The sequence below is a fragment of the Oncorhynchus gorbuscha genome, unplaced genomic scaffold (assembly GCF_021184085.1).
Source record: "Oncorhynchus gorbuscha isolate QuinsamMale2020 ecotype Even-year unplaced genomic scaffold, OgorEven_v1.0 Un_scaffold_1313, whole genome shotgun sequence".
NCBI classification, from domain to species: Eukaryota; Metazoa; Chordata; class Actinopteri; order Salmoniformes; family Salmonidae; genus Oncorhynchus; species Oncorhynchus gorbuscha.
The window spans coordinates 117,711-137,722 of NW_025746125.1; the positions used below are offsets into that span (position 1 = coordinate 117,711).

The window sequence follows — 20,012 nt, forward strand, 5'->3', positions numbered from 1 at the left end:
CAGGAATGCATGACTACATCATGAAAAGAGTAGGAAATGGTACGAACATTGTCGTTTCAGTGTGGAGAGGTTGAAACAGGAACGGAAATGCACTGGGGAACACTTTCGTATGGTTTTAATTGACAAGCTAGATTCTCCCCACAGAAATGAAAGTTAACATGAGCTCTTACACACATTCACACATCCTCTGACCTGAACTCATCTCCAACTCAAATGACCTGAACTCAACCCCAACTCAAATGACCTGAACTCAACCCCAACTCAAATGACCTGAACTCAACAAATGACCCGAACTCAACCCCAACTCAAATGACCTGAACTCAACCCCAACTCAAATGACCTGAACTCAACCCCAACTCAAAACTCAACCCCAACTCAAATGACCTGAACTCAACCCCAACTCAAATGACCTGAACTCAACCCCAACTCAAATGACCTGAACTCAACCCCAACTCAAATGACCTGAACTCAACCCCAACTCAAATGACCTGAACTCAACCCCAACTCAAATGACCATAACTCAAATTAAAGTATTTCCAAATGCAGTCAGCCAAAGACAAAGACACTCTTAATGACCAACAGTAATACAGTTGTTTAGTGAAGCGAATAGTTGTCAAAATTCCATTTGAAATGCATATTGGTTTATGATGAATCGATAGTGGTAACCATAGAGATGTTTAATAGGTTTACAATCAACCAAACCAGCAGGCCTAGTATGGCACCACACATCGGTGCCAAACCGAGGAGGATCAAGAACCGTCCAATCAGAGACGAGCTTGGTAACCAGGGGCAACGTGTGGCACGACCATTCAGCCAATGCCATGGTAGAGAGAAGAGGGACCCACACTGAGGCCTGGCCGAGACAGACTGGGACACACAGACATCAAAAGAGGTGCCTGAATGCAGCAGGCCTAGCAATGTTTGTTAGAGGCACACAGTCAAGGGTATTGTGTGTGTGAGAGAGACCCTTTGAATTGAGAGAGAGAGAGAGACCCTTTGAATTGAGAGAGAGAGAGAGAGACCCTTTGAATTGAGAGAGAGAGAGAGACCCTTTGAATTGAGAGAGAGACCCTTTGAATTGAGAGAGAGACCCTTTGAATTGAGAGAGAGAGAGACCCTTTGAATTGAGAGAGAGAGAGAGACCATTTGAATTGAGAGAGAGAGAGACCCTTTGAATTGAGAGAGAGAGAGAGAATTGAGAGAGAGAGAGAGACCCTTTGAATTGAGAGAGAGAGAGACCCTTTGAATTGAGAGAGAGACAGAGACCTTTGAATTGAGAGAGACCCTTTGAATTGAGAGAGAGACCCTTTGAATTGAGAGAGAGAGAGACCCTTTGAATTGAGAGAGAGAGAGACCCTTTGAATTGAGAGAGAGACCCTTTGAATTGAGAGAGAGACCCTTTGAATTGAGAGAGAGAGACCCTTTGAATTGAGAGAGAGAGACCCTTTGAATTGAGAGAGAGAGAGAGACCCTTTGAATTGAGAGAGAGACCCTTTGAATTGAGAGAGAGACCCTTTGAATTGAGAGAGAGACCCTTTGAATTGAGAGAGAGAGACCCTTTGAATTGAGAGAGAGAGACCCTTTGAATTGAGAGAGAGACCCTTTGAATTGAGAGAGAGACCCTTTGAATTGAGAGAGAGAGAGAGACCCTTTGAATTGAGAGAGAAAGAGAGACCCTTTGAATTGAGAGAGAGACCCTTTGAATTGAGAGAGAGAGAGACCCTTTGAATTGAGAGAGAGAGAGACCCTTTGAATTGAGAGAGAGACCCTTTGAATTGAGAGAGAGAGACCCTTTGAATTGAGAGAGAGAGACCCTTTGAATTGAGAGAGAGAGACCCTTTGAATTGAGAGAGAGAGAGAGACCCTTTGAATTGAGAGAGAGAGGAGACCCTTTGAATTGAGAGAGAGAGACCCTTTGAATTGAGAGAGAGAGACCCTTTGAATTGAGAGAGAGAGAGAGAGACCCTTTGAATTGAGAGAGAGAGAGAGACCCTTTGAATTGAGAGAGAGAGAGAGACCCTTTGAATTGAGAGAGAGAGAGACCCTTTGAATTGAGAGAGAGAGAGAGACCCTTTGAATTGAGAGAGATAGAGACCCTTTGAATTGAGAGAGAGAGAGAGAATTGAGAGAGAGACCCTTTGAATTGAGAGAGAGAGAGAGAGAGAGACCCTTTGAATTGAGAGAGAGACCCTTTGAATTGAGAGAATTGAGAGAGAGAGAGACCCTTTGAATTGAGAGAGAGAGAGAGAGAGAGACCCTTTGAATTGAGAGAGAGAGAGAGAGACCCTTTGAATTGAGAGAGACCCTTTGAATTGAGAGAGACCCTTTGAATTGAGAGAGAGACCCTTTGAATTGAGAGAGAGACCCTTTGAATTGAGAGAGAGAGAGAGACCTTTGAATTGAGAGAGAGAGAGAGAGAGAGAGACCCATTGAATTGAGAGAGACCCTTTGAATTGAATTGAGAGGGGAGAGAGAGAGAGAGAGAGAGAGAGAGAGAGAGAGAGAGAGAGAGAGAGAGAGAGGGAGAGAGACCCTTTGAATTGAGAGAGACCCATTGAATTGAATTGAGAGAGAGAGAGAGAGACATTTTGAATTGGATTGAGAGAGAAAGTGAGGGAGAAAGAGATAAAAAGAAGTGGATTGAGAGACCTTTGTGAATTGTGAGAGAGAGAAAGAGGTGTGTGAGATGTGTGTGTGTGTGTGTGTGTATGGGGGGGGGACTAAAGGCTGAGCCGGGATACAATGTTTCTAAAAGAGGAATGAGCACTTGACCCCAGGAGTAGCATGTGAGATTCAGTAGACTGTAGAGGAAACAGGCCTCTTTCATTTCCATAGAAACAAAGGCCAGCTCTCACAAAGACAAACCACTAGCTGGGATGAGGACAGTCACGGGTGGACTGGATTCTGATAGAAACCTCTAGTGATGGATGACCTTTGAAGAGAAACATACGGGTCGTACTTCAGCCCACCTCTTCCCTGGCCAGAAGGATAAACTCCAGGCCCCTCGTCTTAATATTTCACTCTCTCTACCGTTTGCAGAGCGCCGTTCACAACGCGCACGTAAGACAAGACGGAGACTAGTGTCGCCGTCGACACAATCATTGGTTCTGATTAGCTGAATGGATTGTGGTGACGAGACAAGACAGCCGTGTGCCCCCCCCTTCGAGTTTCCGTCCTGTGATAGACCCCGGCCACGTCAATGTCCTTCAATCACCTTCTATAGTCTCTACTGAAGACAGAGAGGGCTGTGTTCATTAGGCACCAACCGGACGATAAGGGACTGAAACAGGGAGGGACTACCTGAACGGGTGTGTGCCCGGATGAACAGGGCCGAAGCTCATCACAGGGGTGCAGCCAGAGGGAGAACAACTATCCACCCTGTCAGTGTGTCTGCGGACGCTCCTCTCTTTGAAGGGAGGGAAAACACTGTTCTCCTTTGATCTGAGGGATAATATCCACCTCTCTGGCCCCTTCACTGTCTTTCACCAAGGCCACTGGGGAGAGGGCAGGTTGAGGGGGTTGTTGGGGGTGTGTGTGTGTGTGTGTGTGTGTGTGTGTGTGTGTGTGTGTGTGTGTGTGTGTGTGTGTGTGTGTGTGTGTGTGTGTGTGTGTGTTTGTTTGAGTGAGTGGGGGTATAGTGGCTCATGGAATGTCAGGTGTGTGTGTGTTTTGGTTTGGGTGGGGGTGGTTGGGTGAGCAAGTCAGGTGTGTGTGTGTGTCTACAGGGGGTTGAAGGTGACTTAATAACAGGTTGCTGTGAAGGTAAACAGTGGCCAGCTGGGGTACCACCTACTGAGCACAGGAGGCTGGTTGCACCTTAATTGGGGAGGACAGACTCGTGGTAATGACTGGAACAGAATCAGTGGAATGGTATTAAATACATCTAACACATGGTTTCCAGGTGGTTGATGCCATTCCGTTTGCTCCGTTCTGGACATTATTCTGAGCCGTCCTCCCCTCAGCAGCCTCCATCACTACTGAGGGACTGTTCCAGCTCGCCCCCTGAGCCTTCTAGTTCCACAAAGGTTCCTTGTTGAGAACCAGTTCTTAGAACATGTCGCCACAGATTACGTTACCCTCCAAATCCACTACGCTCAGGTTATCCAAAGTTCCCAAATGAATATGGACTCATTTTAACGGTGGATCGTAAAACTCTCCCAACTCGTTCTGTTTGTTTTCCCTTCTGTCTTTTTATTTACAGGGAAGACACACTGAGACCTCGGCCTCTTTTACAAAGGTGTCCTGTATATACAACATCAATATACACATTACACCCATCTCCACCTCTTCAACACCTAGTTAACTATAATCCCAGGTGTTAGTATTGTAATCTGGAGCCTGTCTCTGATGAGTCTCCTAGGGGTGGTAGGGGAGGAGAGATGTCTTTGATGAGCCTCCTAGGGGTGGTAGGGGAGGAGAGATGTCTTTGATGAGCCTCCCAGGGGTGGTAGGGGAGCTGTCTCTGATGAGTCTCCTAGGGGTGGTAGGGGAGGAGAGATGTCTTTGATGAGTCTCCTAGGGGTGGTAGGGGAGCTGTCTCTGATGAGTCTCCTAGGGGTGGTAGGGAGGTGTCTCTGATGAGTCTCCTAGGGGTGGTAGGGGAGGTGTCTCTGATGAGTCTCCTAGGGGTGGTAGGGGAGGAGAGGTGTCTCTGATGAGTCTCCTAGGGGTGGTAGGGGAGGTGTCTCTGATGAGTCTCCTAGGGGTGGTAGGGGAGGAGAGATGTCTCTGATGAGTCTCCTAGGGGTGGTAGGGGAGGAGAGGTGTCTCTGATGAGTCTCCTAGGGGTGGTAGGGGAGGAGAGATGTCTCTGATGAGTCCCATAGGGGTGGTAGGGGAGGAGAGGTGTCTCTGATGAGTCTCCTAGGGGTGGTAGGGGAGGAGAGATGTCTCTGATGAGTCTCCTAGGGGTGGTAGGGGAGGAGAGATGTCTCTGATGAGTCTCCTAGAGGTGGTAGGGGAGGAGAGATGTCTCTGATGAGTCCCCTAGGGGTGGTGGGGAGGAGAGATATGGGGGGTGGTAGGGTAGAGATGTCTTTGATGAGTCCCTAGGGGTGGTAGGGGAGGAGAGATGTCTTTGATGAGTCTCCTAGGTGTGGTAGGGGAGGAGAGGTGTCTTTGATGAGTCTCCTAGGGGTGGTAGGGGAGGAGAGATGTCTTTGATGAGTCTCCTAGGGGTAGGGGAGGAGAGATGTCTTTGATGAGTCTCCTAGGGGTAGGGGAGGAGAGATGCTGGATGTCATAAGGTGAATGCACCAATTTGTAAGTCGCTCTGGATAAGAGCGTCTGCTAAATGACTTAAATGTAAATGTAAATGTAGGGGAGGAGAGGTGTCTCTGATGAGTCTCCTAGGGGTGGTAGGGGAGGAGAGGTGTCTCTGATGAGTCTTCTAGGGGTGGTAGGGGAGGAGAGGTGTCTCTGATGAGTCTCCTAGGGGTGGTAGGGGAGGAGAGGTGTCTCTGATGAGTCTCCTAGGGGTGGTAGGGGAGGAGAGGTGTCTCTGATGAGTTTCCTAGGGGTGGTAGGGGAGGAGAGGTGTCTCTGATGAGTATCCTAGGGCTGGTAGGGGAGGAGAGGTGTCTCTGATGAGTCTCCTAGGGGTGGTAGGGGAGGAGAGGTGTCTCTGATGAGTCTCCTAGGGGTGGTAGGGGAGGAGAGGTGTCTCTGATGAGTCTCCTAGGGGTGGTAGGGGAGGAGAGGTGTCTCTGATGAGTTTCCTAGGGGTGGTAGGGGAGGAGAGGTGTCTCTGATGAGTCTCCTAGGGGTGGTAGGGGAGGAGAGGTGTCTCTGATGAGTCTCCTAGGGGTGGTAGGGGAGGAGAGGTGTCTCTGATGAGTCTCCTAGGGGTGGTAGGGGAGGAGAGGTGTCTCTGATGAGTCTCCTAGGGGTGGTAGTGGAGGAGAGGTGTATCTGATGAGTCTCCTAGGGGTGGTAGGGGAGGAGAGGTGTCTCTGATGAATCTCCTAGGGGTGGTAGGGGAGGAGAGATGTCTCTAATGAGTCTCCTAGGGGTGGTAGTGGAGGAGAGGTGTCTCTGATGAGTCTCCTAGGGGTAGGAGAGGTGTCTCTGATGAGTCCCCTAGGGGTAGGGGTAGGGGAGGAGAGGTGTCTCTGATGAGTCTCCTAGGGGTAGGGGAGGAGAGGTGTCTCTGATGAGTCCCCTAGGGGTAGGGGAGGAGAGGTGTCTCTGATGAGTCCCCTAGGGGTAGGGGAGGAGAGGTGTCTCTGATGAGTCTCCTAGGGGTAGGGTAGGAGTCTCTGATGAGTCTCCTAGGGGTAGGGTGTCTCTGATGAGTCTCCTAGGGGTAGGGGAGGAGAGGTGTCTCTGATGAGTCTCCTAGGGGTAGGGGAGAGAGGTGTCTCTGATGAGTCTCCTAGGGGTAGGGGAGGAGAGGTGTCTCTGATGAGTCTCCTAGGGGTAGGGGGGAGAGGTGTCTCTGATGAGTCTCCTAGGGGTAGGGGAGGAGAGGTGTCTCTGATGAGTCTCCTAGGGGTAGGGGGAGGTGTCTCTGATGAGTCTCCTAGGGGTAGGGGAGGAGAGGTGTCTCTGATGAGTCTCCTAGGGGTAGGGGAGGAGAGATGTCTCTGATGAGTCCCATAGGGGTGGTAGGGGAGGAGAGGTGTCTCTGATGAGTCTCCTAGGGGTGGTAGGGGAGGAGAGATGTCTCTGATGAGTCTCCTAGGGGTGGGGGGGAGGAGAGATGTCTCTGATGAGTCTCTAGGGTGGTAGGGGAGGAGAGATGTCTCTGATGAGTCCCCTAGGGGTGGTAGGGGAGGAGAGATGTCTCTGATGAGTCCCCTAGGGGTGGTAGGGTAGGAGAGATGTCTTTGATGAGTCTCCTAGGGGTAGGGGAGGAGAGATGTCTTTGATGAGTCTCCTAGGTGTGGTAGGGGAGGAGAGGTGTCTTTGATGAGTCTCCTAGGGGTGGTAGGGGAGGAGAGATGTCTTTGATGAGTCTCCTAGGGGTAGGGGAGGAGAGATGTCTTTGATGAGTCTCCTAGGGGTAGGGGAGGAGAGATGCTGGATGTCATAAGGTGAATGGTAGTCTCTGATGAGTCTCCTAGGGTAAATGTAGGGGAGGAGAGGTGTCTCTGATGAGTCTCCTAGGGGTGGTAGGGGAGGAGAGGTGTCTCTGATGAGTCTCCTAGGGGTGGTAGGGGAGGAGAGGTGTCTCTGATGAGTCTCCTAGGGGTAGGGGAGGAGAGGTGTCTCTGATGAGTCTCCTAGGGGTGGTAGGGGAGGAGAGGTGTCTCTGATGAGTCTCCTAGGGGTAGGGGAGGAGAGGTGTCTCTGATGAGTCTCCTAGGGCTGGTAGGGGAGGAGAGGTGTCTCTGATGAGTCTCCTAGGGGTAGGGGAGGAGAGGTGTCTCTGATGAGTCTCCTAGGGGTAGGGGAGGAGAGGTGTCTCTGATGAGTCTCCTAGGGGTGGTAGGGGAGGAGAGGTGTCTCTGATGAGTTTCCTAGGGGTAGGGGAGGAGAGGTGTCTCTGATGAGTCTCCTAGGGGTGGTAGGGGAGGAGAGGTGTCTCTGATGAGTCTCCAAGGGGTGGTAGGGGAGGAGAGGTGTCTCTGATGAGTCTCCTAGGGGTAGGGGAGGAGAGGTGTCTCTGATGAGTCTCCTAGGGGTGGTAGTGGAGAGAGGTGTATCTGATGAGTCTCCTAGGGGTAGGGAGGAGAGGTGTCTCTGATGAATCTCCTAGGGGTGGTAGGGGAGGAGAGATGTCTCTAATGAGTCTCCTAGGGGTGTAGGGAGGAGAGGTGTCTCTGATGAGTCTCCTAGGGGTAGGGAGAGGTGTCTCTGATGAGTCCCCTAGGGGTAGGGGTAGGGGAGGAGAGGTGTCTCTGATGAGTCTCCTAGGGGTAGGGGAGGAGAGGTGTCTCTGATGAGTCCCTAGGGGTAGGGGAGGAGAGGTGTCTCTGATGAGTCCCCTAGGGGTAGGGGAGGAGAGGTGTCTCTGATGAGTCTCCTAGGGGTAGGGTAGGAGTCTCTGATGAGTCTCCTAGGGGTAGGGGAGGAGAGGTGTCTCTGATGAGTCTCCTAGGGGTAGGGGAGGAGAGGTGTCTCTGATGAGTCTCCTAGGGGTAGGGGAGGAGAGGTGTCTCTGATGAGTCTCCTAGGGGTAGGGGAGGAGAGGTGTCTCTGATGAGTCTCCTAGGGGTAGGGGAGGAGAGGTGTCTCTGATGAGTCTCCTATGGGTAGGGGAGGTGTCTCTGATGAGTCTCCTAGGGGTAGGGGAGGAGAGGTGTCTCTGATGAGTCTCCTAGGGGTAGGGGAGGAGAGGTGTCTCTGATGAGTCTCCTAGGGGTAGGGGAGGAGAGGTGTCTCTGATGAGTCTCCTAGGGGTAGGGAGGAGAGGTGTCTCTGATGAGTCTCCTAGGGGTAGGGTAGGAGTCTCTGATGAGTCTCCTAGGGGTAGATCTCTGATGAGTCTCCTAGGGGTAGGGGAGGAGAGGTGTCTCTGATGAGTCTCCTAGGGGTAGGGGAGGAGTCTCTGATGAGTCTCCTAGGGGTAGGGTAGGAGTCTCTGATGAGTCTCCTAGGGGTAGGAGAGGTGTCTCTGATGAGTCTCCTAGGGGTAGGGGAGGAGAGGTGTCTCTGATGAGTCTCCTAGGGGTAGGGGAGGAGAGATGTCTCTGATGAGTCTCCTAGGGGTAGGGGAGGAGAGGTGTCTCTGATGAGTCTCCTAGGGGTAGGGGAGGAGAGGTGTCTCTGATGAGTCTCCTAGGGGTAGGGGAGGAGAGGTGTCTCTGATGAGTCTCCTAGGGGTAGGGGAGGAGAGGTGTCTCTGATGAGTCTCCTAGGGGTAGGGGAGGAGAGGTGTCTGATGAGTCTCCTAGGGGTAGGGGAGGAGAGGTGTCTCTGATGAGTCTCCTAGGGGTAGGGGAGGAGAGGTGTCTGATGAGTCTCCTAGGGGTAGGGGAGGAGAGGTGTCTCTGATGAGTCTCCTAGGGGTAGGGGAGGAGAGGTGTCTCTGATGAGTCTCCTAGGGGTAGGGGAGGAGAGTGTCTCTGATGAGTCTCCTAGGGGTAGGGGAGGAGAGGTGTCTCTGATGAGTCTCCTAGGGGGGGGGGAGGAGTCTCTGATGAGTCTCCTAGGGGTAGGGGAGGAGAGGTGTCTCTGATGAGTCTCCTAGGGGTAGGGGAGGAGAGGTGTCTCTGATGAGTCTCCTAGGGGTAGGGGAGGAGGGTGTCTCTGATGAGTCTCCTAGGGGTAGGGTGTCTCTGATGAGTCTCCTAGGGGTAGGGGAGGAGAGGTGTCTCTGATGAGTCTCCTAGGGGTAGGGGAGGAGAGGTGTCTCTGATGAGTCTCCTAGGGGTAGGGGAGGAGAGGTGTCTCTGATGAGTCTCCTAGGGGTAGGGGAGGAGAGGTGTCTCTGATGAGTCTCCTAGGGGTAGGGGAGGAGAGATGTCTCTGATGAGTCTCCTAGGGGTAGGGGAGGTGTCTCTGATGAGTCTCCTAGGGGTAGGGGAGGAGAGGTGTCTCTGATGAGTCTCCTAGGGGTAGGGGAAGCTCGCTGGTGATAATGACCATGGCTGTTCATTAACCTGCTCTTCAACTATTACATGGTGGACGTGGTAAACTGACTGAATGGCAGATGAGACAGAGGAGTACAGTAAGATCCTATTGGAATAAAACACCTGATTTATGATGAAGTCGCTTTCCCATGAGGGTGATATGGAAACTGTTGATCAGACAACGTCACTGTGGTTGGCCTCTTCCTCCCAACATTACTCTTTCAACAGATGGCTGTTCCTCTTCCTCCCACCGTTACTCAATCAACAGTCTGTACTGGTCAGTTAGTGTGTGTGAGAGAACCGGAGTGTGTGTGTTGACAGGAGGGGTGAAGCAGAGGGGAACAATAGGTTCCAGATGGACAGTCTATCCACCTGTCTCAGGGGTCTCTCTCTCTCTCTCTCTCTCTAAAAAGCAAGTGAAATAGATCATGAACAGTAAACATTACACGGACAAGCATTTAAAATGTCATATTATGTCTATATACAGTGTTGTTACAGTGTTGTAACAATATGCAAATAGTTAAAGTGCAAAGGGGAAGATAGATAAACATACATATGGGTTGTATTTACATTGGTGTTCTTCACTGGTTGCCCTTCTTCACACATCTTGCTGGTATTTCACCCAATAGATATGGGAGTTTGTGTAATCTAAGGGAAATATGTGTCTCTAATATGGTCATACATTTGGCAGAAGGTTAGGAAGTGCAGCTCAGTTTCGCCCTCATTTTGTGGGCAGTGTGCACATAGCTCGTCTTCTCTTGAGAGCCATGTCTGCCTACGGCGACCTTTCTCAATAGCAAGGCTATGCCCACTGAGTCTGTACATAGTCAAAGCTTTCCTTAAGTTTGGGTCAGTCACAGTGGTCATGTATTCTGCCACTGTGTTCTCTCTGTTTAGGGCCAATGTGTCAAGTAATTATCTTTTTGTTTTCTTATGATTTGTTTGGGTCTAATTGTGTTGCTGTCCTGTTTCTCTGTGGGGTCTGTTTGTGAACACGACGCAATGCCATCGGGGGTAGGCGCAATGCCATCGGGGGTAGGCGCAATGCCATCGGGGGCAGGCGCAATGCCATCGGGGGTAGGCGCAATGCCATCGGGTGTACGCGCAATGCCATCGGGGGTACGCGCAATGCCATCGGGTGTAGGCGCAATGCCATCGGGGGTAGGCGCAATGCCATCGGGGGTAGGCTCAATGCCATCGGGGTAGGCTCAATGCCATCTGGGGTTGGCGCAATGCCATTGGGGGTACGAGCATTGCCATCGGGGTAGGCGCAATGCCATCGGGGGTAGGCGCAATGCCATCGGGTGTACGCGCAATGCCATCGGGGGTAGGCGCAATGCCATCGGGGGTAGGCGCAATGCCATCGGGGTACGCGCAATGCCATCGGGTGTACGCGCAATGCCATCGGGTGTACGCGCAATGCCATCGGGGTACATGCAATGCCATCGGGGTAGGCGCAATGCCATCGGGGGTAGGCGCAATGCCATCGGGGTACGTGCAATGCCATCGGGGTATCGTGCAATGCCATCGGGGTAGGCGCAATGCCATCGGGGGTAGGCGCAATGCCATCGGGGGTAGGCGCAATGCCATCGGGTGTACGCGCAATGCCATCGGGTGTACGCGCAATGCCATCGGGGGTACATGCAATGCCATCGGGGTAGGCGCAATGCCATCGGGGTAGGCGCAATGCCATCGGGGTACGTGCAATGCCATCGGGGTACGTGCAATGCCATCGGGGGTAGGCGCAATGCCATCGGGGGTACGCGCAATAAAAATGTGATTCACATTAAAAAAAAGACAATTCAAACAGTCCATTTATATTTTCTAACGGGGCTGTACATTTGGGCTCAGCGAAATAACAACACAATGTCAAATACAGGGAGCCTAGTCAAATAATAAACATCCAATCACATGAACCGTTACTCTCTCACAGGAAACCTTCCCCTTTGAGCAGATATTTAGAAACGAAACATGACCATTTGAAAAATAAGCCACAGGAGTTTTTGGAGCGAGAATAAAGAGGACTTTTGAGTAGTAAGACGTATAAAAGCAACAGATACTGAGACATTCTCCAATACAACCCTACATTACAGAGTGATGTGCATCCTTTCAAGCAGACCCTTCATTAACCTGTTGTCAGGGGTGTGTAGGGAGGCGCACTTTAATTCCGGTCCAAAAATGACAGCACATAAAGAACAATAACGTGCCAAAAACACGGAACACAGGAAATGTATAGCGCCTGACAAAATCCACGTAACAATAAACAATTACACACAAAGACATGGGGGGGAACAGAGGACTAAATACGTGCAGTAATTATGGAATGAAAACCAAGTGTGTAATGGAACAAGACAAAACAAATGGACATATGAGAAATGGAGCGGCGCTGGCTAGGAAGCCGGTGACATCGATCGCTGAACGCTGTGATGAGTTATTCACCATTTTTGATGAACAAATAAGGTTTCATATGTCAGATGGCTAAAGAAAGAGAAAAATGATTGATTATTATTATTTGTGGTCTGGTCCTATAAGAGCTCTTTGTCACTTCCCATGAGCCGGATTGTGGCAAAAACTCACACTCATTCTTATGTTTAATAAATGTATCATATAGTGTGTGTGTGGCAGGCTTACAATGATGGCAAAAAAACAACATTTGAGAGTGTGCTGACCCTGGTGCTAGAGGGGGTACGCGGCTGAAGGTTAAATGTTTGAAGGGGTACGGGACTATAAAATGTTTGGGAACAACTGCCTTAGAGAAGAGCTTTGTTATGGAAAGGTTGGGAATCATAAAGGACAATGGGTTCTATTACTGATTCAAGTCTTTTAGCCAGACCCTAATTAGTATGTAGAATTTTATGTTAGTTTTGATGGCCCATCTTGCCTTGTTTTTCAGATCGTTCACAGCTTTGTGGAAGTTACCTGTGGCGCTGATGTTTAGGCCGAGGTATGTATGGTTCTTTGTGTGCTCTAGGGCAACTGTGTCTAGATGGAATTTGTATTTGTGGTCCTGGCAACTGGACCTTTTTGGAACACCATTATTTTGGTCTTACTGAGATTTACTGTCAGGGCCCAGGTCAACCAGACAGAATCTGAATCTGTGCAGATGATCTCGGTGCTGCTGTAGGCCCTCCTTGGTCGGGGACAGAAGCACTAGATCATCAGCAAACAGTAGACATTTGACTTCAGATTAGGGCTGGGTGATATATCAAATTCATTTGATTCATTTGAATGTATGTTGTTGGTCAATATTCCAAATGCCTGTATCGCAGAATTGAGTTTTTCTAAATATTATTGGTTTTTAAGAGCGTGAATTAATTTGATTAAATGCAGTGTATTTGACCTTTAATTGTAGAACACAGCTTATTTAGAGATGTATTTGTTTTGTAAATCGAGATATGTATCAAACGTATAGCCCATAAGTTTGAAAAGACTTGAGAAATGAGTTTCAGGCCATATCACCTAGTCCTACTTCAGATTCTAGCAGGGTGAGTGAGGCCGGGTGCTGCAGACTGTTCTAGTGCCCTTGTCAATTCGTTGATATATATGTTGAAGATGGTGGGTTTAAGCTGCATCCCGGTCTCACCCCACGTCAATGTGGAAAGAAATGTGTGTGTTCTTTTGACCAATTGTAACAGCACACTTGTTGTTTGTGTACTTGGATTTAATAATGTTGTATATTTCTCCTCCAACACTGTTTTCCATCAATTTGTATAGCAGACCTGTAATGTTGTTCGTCTGCTGTTTGTAGAGAGTCAGACCGAAATGCAGCGTGTAGGTTACTCATGACTTTTAATGAAGAATAATACGGTACATGAAATAACTGAAAATACAAAAACAACAAACGAGTGAAACTAATTACAGCCTATCTGGTGACTAACACTAAGACAGGTACAATCACCCACAAAATACAACGCGCACTCAGGCTGCCTAAATACGGTTCCCAATCCGAGACAACGAGAATCAGCTGACTCCAATTAGGAATCGCCTCAGGCAGCCAAGCCTAACTAGACACACCCCTAATAATACACACTCCCAATTAATACAAACCCCAATACGAAATACAACATATAAACCCATGTCACACCCTGGCCTACCCAAACATATAACAAAAACACACGATACAATGACCAAGGCGTGACAAGACCCTTATGCCATATTGAGTCAAATTTCTCTCACGGATCTGGGAGACAGTCTCCATGTCACTACATGATTCACACACACACACACACACACACTGGTCAGTGTGTGTGTGACTGTGAGAAACATTCCTTCCGGCCATTCTCAAACCTGGACAGTCAAGCGGTCCACTACCTGTTGCCCCTCACTCTTAGAGTTGAATTCCTGCTCTGCTCACTGAAGCAAACACACACACACACACACACACACAGACAGACACACACACACACACACACACAGACAGACACACACACACACACAGACAGACACACACACACACACACAATTGCGAAAGGAAAGAGAGAAAAAGAGAGCAGGAAAATGTTGACTAACTCCGACAGAATCTTTTCGGTTGACAGACCAGACCCGACCGACCCAAGGCCCCGTCTCTCCTTCCTTTGTCCTTTAGTTTCAATAGGAAATCCAGCCTTGTGCCTGACTGTCGCTTTCTCAAAACGGAGAGAAAACGCCACTAATGGAACAGAATCTATGTTGCACTGTAGCAGCACTCTGATGTCACAAGACAAAGCAGACAAAGACAGGGGAAGGAGGAAAGAGACAAAGCAGGGGAAGGAGGAAGAGACAAAGCAGGGGAAGGAGAAGAAGAGACAAAGCAGGGGAAGGAGAAGAGACAAAGCAGGGGAGGAGAGAAAAGACAGGGGAAGGAGGAGAAGAGACAAAGCAGGGGGAGAGACAAAGAGGGGAGGAGAAGAGACAAAGCAGGGGAAGGAGGAGAAGAGACAAAGCAGGGGAAGGAGGAGAAGAGACAAAGCAGGGGAGGAGAAGAAGAGACAAAGCAGGGGAAGGAGGAGAAGAGACAAAGCAGGGGAAGGAGGAGAAGAGACAAAGCAGGGGAAGGAGAAGAAGAGACAAAGCAGGGGAAGGAGAAGAGACAAAGCAGGGGAAGGAGAAGAGAGACAAAAGACAAAGGGGAAGGAGAAGAAGAGACAAAGCAGGGGAAGGAGAAGAAGAGACAAAGCAGGGGAAGGAGAAGGAGAGACAAAGCAGGGAAGGAGAAGAAGAGACAAAGCAGGAAGGAGAAGAGACAAAGCAGGGGGAGAGGAGAAGAGACAAAGCAGGGGGAAGGAGAGAAGAGACAAAGCAGGGGAAGACAAGAGACAAAGGGGAAGGAGAAGAAGAGACAAAGCAGGGGAAGGAGAAGAAGACAAAGCAGGGGAAGGAGAGAAGAGACAAAGCGGGGAAGGAGAAGAAGAGACAAAGCAGGGGAAGGAGGAGAAGAGACAAAGCAGGGGAAGGAGAAGAAGAGACAAAGCAGGGGAAGGAAAGGAGGGGAAGGAGAAAGAGACAAAGCGGGGAAGGAGAAGAAGAGACAAAGCAGGGGAAGGAGAAGAAGAGACAAAGCAGGGGAAGGAGAAGAAGAGACAAAGCAGGGGAAGGAGAAGAAGAGACAAAGCAGGGGAAGGAGAAGAGACAAAGCAGGGGAAGGAGAAGAAGAGACAAAGCAGGGGAAGGAGAAGAAGAGACAAAGCAGGGGAAGGAGAAGAAGAGACAAAGCAGGGAAGGAGAAGAGAAAGCAGGGGAAGGAGAAGAGAAAAGCAGGGGAAGGAGAAGAAGAGACAAAGCAGGGGGAAGGAGGAGAAGAGAAGGAAAGCAGGGGGAAGGAGAAGAAGAGACAAAGCAGGGGAGGGAAGAAGAAGAGACAAAAGCAGGGGAAGGAGAAGAAGAGACAAAGCAGGGGAAGGAGAAGAAGAGACAAAGCAGGGGAGAGAAGAAGAGACAAAGCAGGGGGAAGGAGAAGAAGAGACAAAGCAGGGGAAGGAGAAGAAGAGACAAAGCAGGGGAAGGAGAAGAGACAAAGCAGGGGAAGGAGAAGAAGAAAGACAAAGAAGGGGGAAGGAGAAGAAGAGACAAAGCAGGGGAAGGAGAAGAAGAGACAAAGCAGGGGAAGGAGAAGAAGAGACAAAGCAGGGGAAGGAGAAGAAGAGAAAGCAGGGGAAGGAGAAGGAGAGACAAAACAGGGGAAGGAGAAGAAGAGACAAAGCAGGGGAAGGAGAAGAAGAGAAAGCAGGGGAAGGAGAAGAAGAGAAAGCAGGGGAAGGAGAAGAAGAGACAAAACAGGGGAACGGGAAGAAGGGACATAAAGATGTCTGCTAGATCCCTTCTAAAGGAAGAGCTATGGTTTCTAATGCCCTCCCCTCTCTTCATCTCTCTTTTCCCTGGTTCCTCATTTCTCTGTGTTCTAGTCTGACTGACCTCAGATGATCTTCTACACAGAAGCCCTCTCCTCTCCTCCCCTCCCCTCTCCTCTTCTCCCCTCTCCTCTCCTCCCCTCTCCTCTCCTCTCCCTCTCCCATCCTGCTGCTATATTTATGTTGATTTATTTTGGACTTTAACTATTTACACATCATTACAACACTGTATATAGACATAATATAACATTTGAAATGTCTTTATTCTTTTGGAACTTCTGTGAGTGTAATGTTCACTGTTCATGTCACTTTTGTTTATTATCTAATTCACTTGCTTTGGCAATGTAAACACATGTTTCCCATGTCAATAAAGCCCTTAAATTGAGATAAAGAGAGAGAGAGAGTAGAAACTACCAAAACAGTAAACAAGGACTTCACAATATGGCGGCACAACCTAGAAGCACAAAAACAAAACTCACATGGATTGATTCTATCTAATTTAACCTTCATTTAACTAGGCAAGTTAGTTAAGAACAAATTCTTATTTACAATTACGGCCTACCCCGGCCAAACCCAGACAACGCTGGGACAATTGTGCGCCTATGGGACTCCAATCACAGCCAGATGTGAGGCAGCCTGGACGTCTCTTGCACTGAGATGCCGTGTCTTAGACCACTGCGCCCCTCGGGAGTTCCTTCTCTTTGTAGCCCTCCGACCCTCTTAGCCCAAACACGAGAGCCATCAGATAGAATGAAACACAATCCAGTGTGTGTGCGTCATTGCATATGGGTGCTTGTGTGTGTGTGTAGAGCGTTTGAGCATATGTGTGTATGTGTGTGTGTCTGTGCACTCTTCATGCATGACCCCGTGCGTGTGTGTGTGTGTGTGTGTGTGTGTGTGTGTGTGTGTGTGTGTGTGTGTGTGTGTGTGTGTGTGTGTGTGTGTGTGTGTGTGTGTGTGTGTGTGTGTGTGTGTGTGTGTGTGTGTGTGTGTGTGTGTGTTCTCTGCTCCTAATCCAAGGCCTACGTTGTGAAACACGCAGTGACTGACGGCACTCGAGAGGCCCTGGGGCCCTGAAGTAACCTGACACAGACTGTTGCACAACAACCTACTGAGTTGTACTAGGGGGAACGCTCTGTTCTACACCCCCCTCCGTCTCTCTCTCTCTCTCTCTCCTCCTCCTCCAACAGCCTATTGGGCTGGGGGAAACCTTTCTGTTCTGTTCTACTCCCCCCTCTCTCTCTCTCTCTCTCTCCCTCCAACAACCTATTGGGCTGGGGGAAACCTTTCTGTTCTACTCCCCCTGTCTGTCTGTCTGTCTGTCTGTCTGTCTGTCTGTCTGTCTGTCTGTCTGTCTGTCTGTCTGTCTGTCTGTCTGTCTCTCTCTCTCTCTCTCTCTCTCTCTCTCTCTCTCTCTCTCTCTCTCTCTCTCTCCTCCTCCAACAACCTATTGGGCTGGGGGAAACATTCTGTTCTGTTCTACTCCCCCCTCTGTGTCGCTCTCTCTCGCTCTCTCTCTCCTCCAACAACCTATTGGGCTGGGGGAAACCTTTCTGTTCTACTCCCCCCTCTGTCTGTCTGTCTGTCTGTCTGTCTGTCTGTCTGTCTGTCTGTCTGTCTGTCTGTCTGTCTGTCTCTCTCTCTCTCTCCTCCTCCAACAACCTATTGGGCTGGGGGAAACATTCTGTTCTGTTCTACTCCCCCCTCTGTGTCGCTCTCTCTCGCTCTCTCTCTCCTCCAACAACCTATTGGGCTGGGGGAAACCTTTCTGTTCTACTCCCCCCTCTGTCTGTCTGTCTGTCTCTCTCTCGCTCTCTCTCTCCTCCAACAACCTATTGGGCTGGGGGAAACATTCTGTTCTGTTCTACTCCCCCCTCTGTGTCGCTCTCTCTCTCCTCCAACAACCTATTGGGCTGGGGGAAACATTCTGTTCTGTTCTACTCCCCCCTCTGTGTCGCTCTCTCTCGCTCTCTCTCTCCTCCAACAACCTATTGGGCTGGGGGAAACCTTTCTGTTCTACTCCCCCCTCTGTCTGTCTGTCTGTCTCTCTCTCTCTCTCTCGCTCTCTCTCTCCTCCAACAACCTATTGGGCTAGGGGAAACCTTTCTGTTCTGTTCTACTCCCCCCTCTGTCTCTCTCTCTCTCCCCACCTCCCTCTCCAGTCTCTCCTCTCCACCATTCCCCCTCTATCTGTACTTCACCTCCACTCTTTCTCTCTCTTACCCTCTCTCCATCTTTCTCTCTCTTACCCTCTCTCCATCTTTCTCTCTCTTACCCTCTCTCCATCTTTCTCTCTCTTACCCTCTCTCCATCTTTCTCTCTCTTACCCTCTCTCCATCTTTCTCTCTTACCCTCTCTCCATCTTTCTCTCTTACCCTCTCTCCATCTTTCTCTCTCTCTCAATATTTTCTCTCTCTCCTCCCCTCGCTATTCCTCTCTTTCTCGCTGCCTCTTTGTCCAGCCTGGTTCTACTTAGAAGTGGCCTGTCTTGTCAGGTTTGGCTTATGTTTAGTTTGCCTCCACCCTTTCTCCCCCAGAGTGACCCCGTGACCCCTGCACCCCGACCCCGGGCTTTGTGGGTGTCTGGGAAACGTGTCCCCTTCGGCTGGACCAGCTGGAGCAGCAACAGGGCCTCCGAGCCTCAGATGACAGCTGGCTGCTTCTTCCAAGACCAGTGTGTGTGTGTGTGTGTGTGTGTGTGTGTGTGTGTGTGTGTGTGTGTGTGTGTGTGTGTGTGTGTGTGTGTGTGTGTGTGTGTGTGTGTGTGTGTGTGTGTGTGTGTGTGTGTGTGTGTGTGTGTGTGTGTTCTAAGACCAGCCCCCCCCCAGCCCCCTCTGTGCTTTCCTATCCATAGCACCTATGCCTCCCTGTCAGTCTCATCTGTGTGTTTAGCCGATCATCCACTCTCTGTCTATCTATGCCTATCTGTATGTTGTCAGCCTATCTGTATGTTGTCAGCCTATCTGTATGTTGTCAGCCTATCTGTATGTTGTCAGCCTCTCTGTCTATCTGTATGTTGTCAGCCTCTCTGCCTATCTGTATGTTGTCAGCCTCTCTGCCTATCTGTATGTTGTCAGCCTCTCTGTCTATCTGCATGTTGTCAGCCTCTCTGCCTATCTGTATGTTGTCAGCCTCTCTGCCTATCTGCATGTTGTCAGCCTCTCTGCCTATCTGTATGTTGTCAGCCTCTCTGTCTATCTGTATGTTGTCAGCCTCTCTGCCTATCTGTATGTTGTCAGCCTCTCTGCCTATCTGTATGTTGTCAGCCTCTCTGCCTATCTGTATGTTGTCAGCCTCTCTGCCTATCTGTATGTTGTCAGCCTCTCTGCCTATCTGTATGTTGTCAGCCTCTCTGCCTATCTGTATGTTGTCAGCCTCTGTCTATCTGTATGTTGTCAGCCTCTCTGCCTATCTGTATGTTGTCAGCCTCTCTGCCTATCTGTATGTTGTCAGCCTCTCTGCCTATCTGCATGTTGTCAGCCTCTCTGCCTATCTGCCTGTTGTCAGCCTCTCTGTCTATCTGTATGTTGTCAGCCTCTCTGCCTATCTGTATGTTGTCAGCCTCTCTGTCTATCTGTATGTTGTCAGCCTCTCTGCCTATCTGTATGTTGTCAGCCTCTCTGCCTATCTGTATGTTGTCAGCCTCTCTGCCTATCTGTATGTTGTCAGCCTCTCTGTCTATCTGTATGTTGTCAGCCTCTCTGCCTATCTGTATGTTGTCAGCCTCTCTGCCTATCTGTATGTTGTCAGCCTCTCTGCCTATCTGCATGTTGTCAGCCTCTCTGCCTATCTGCCTGTTGTCAGCCTCTCTGTCTATCTGTATGTTGTCAGCCTCTCTGTCTATCTGTATGTTGTCAGCCTCTCTGCCTATCTGCCTGTTGTCAGCCTCTCTGTCTATCTGTATGTTGTCAGCCTCTCTGTCTATCTGTATGTTGTCAGCCTCTCTGTCTATCTGTATGTTGTCAGCCTCTCTGTCTATCTGTATGTTGTCAGCCTCTCTGTCTATCTGCCTGTTGTCAGCCTCTCTGTCTATCTGCCTGTTGTCAGCCTCTCTGTCTATCTGTATGTTGTCAGCCTCTCTGTCTATCTGTATGTTGTCAGCCTCTCTGTCTATCTGTATGTTGTCAGCCTCTCTGTCTATCTGTATGTTGTCAGCCTCTCTGTCTATCTG

The 20,012-nt window shown here is 49.7% G+C and overlaps 1 protein-coding gene across 1 annotated transcript in view; it reads right to left on the reverse strand.

Moving 5' to 3' along the window:
* Window positions 1-20,012, reverse strand: part of LOC124022256 (E3 ubiquitin-protein ligase DTX4-like) — a 53,671-nt gene that overhangs the window by 27,545 nt on the left and 6,114 nt on the right. The gene's annotated exons all lie outside the window — the stretch shown is intronic.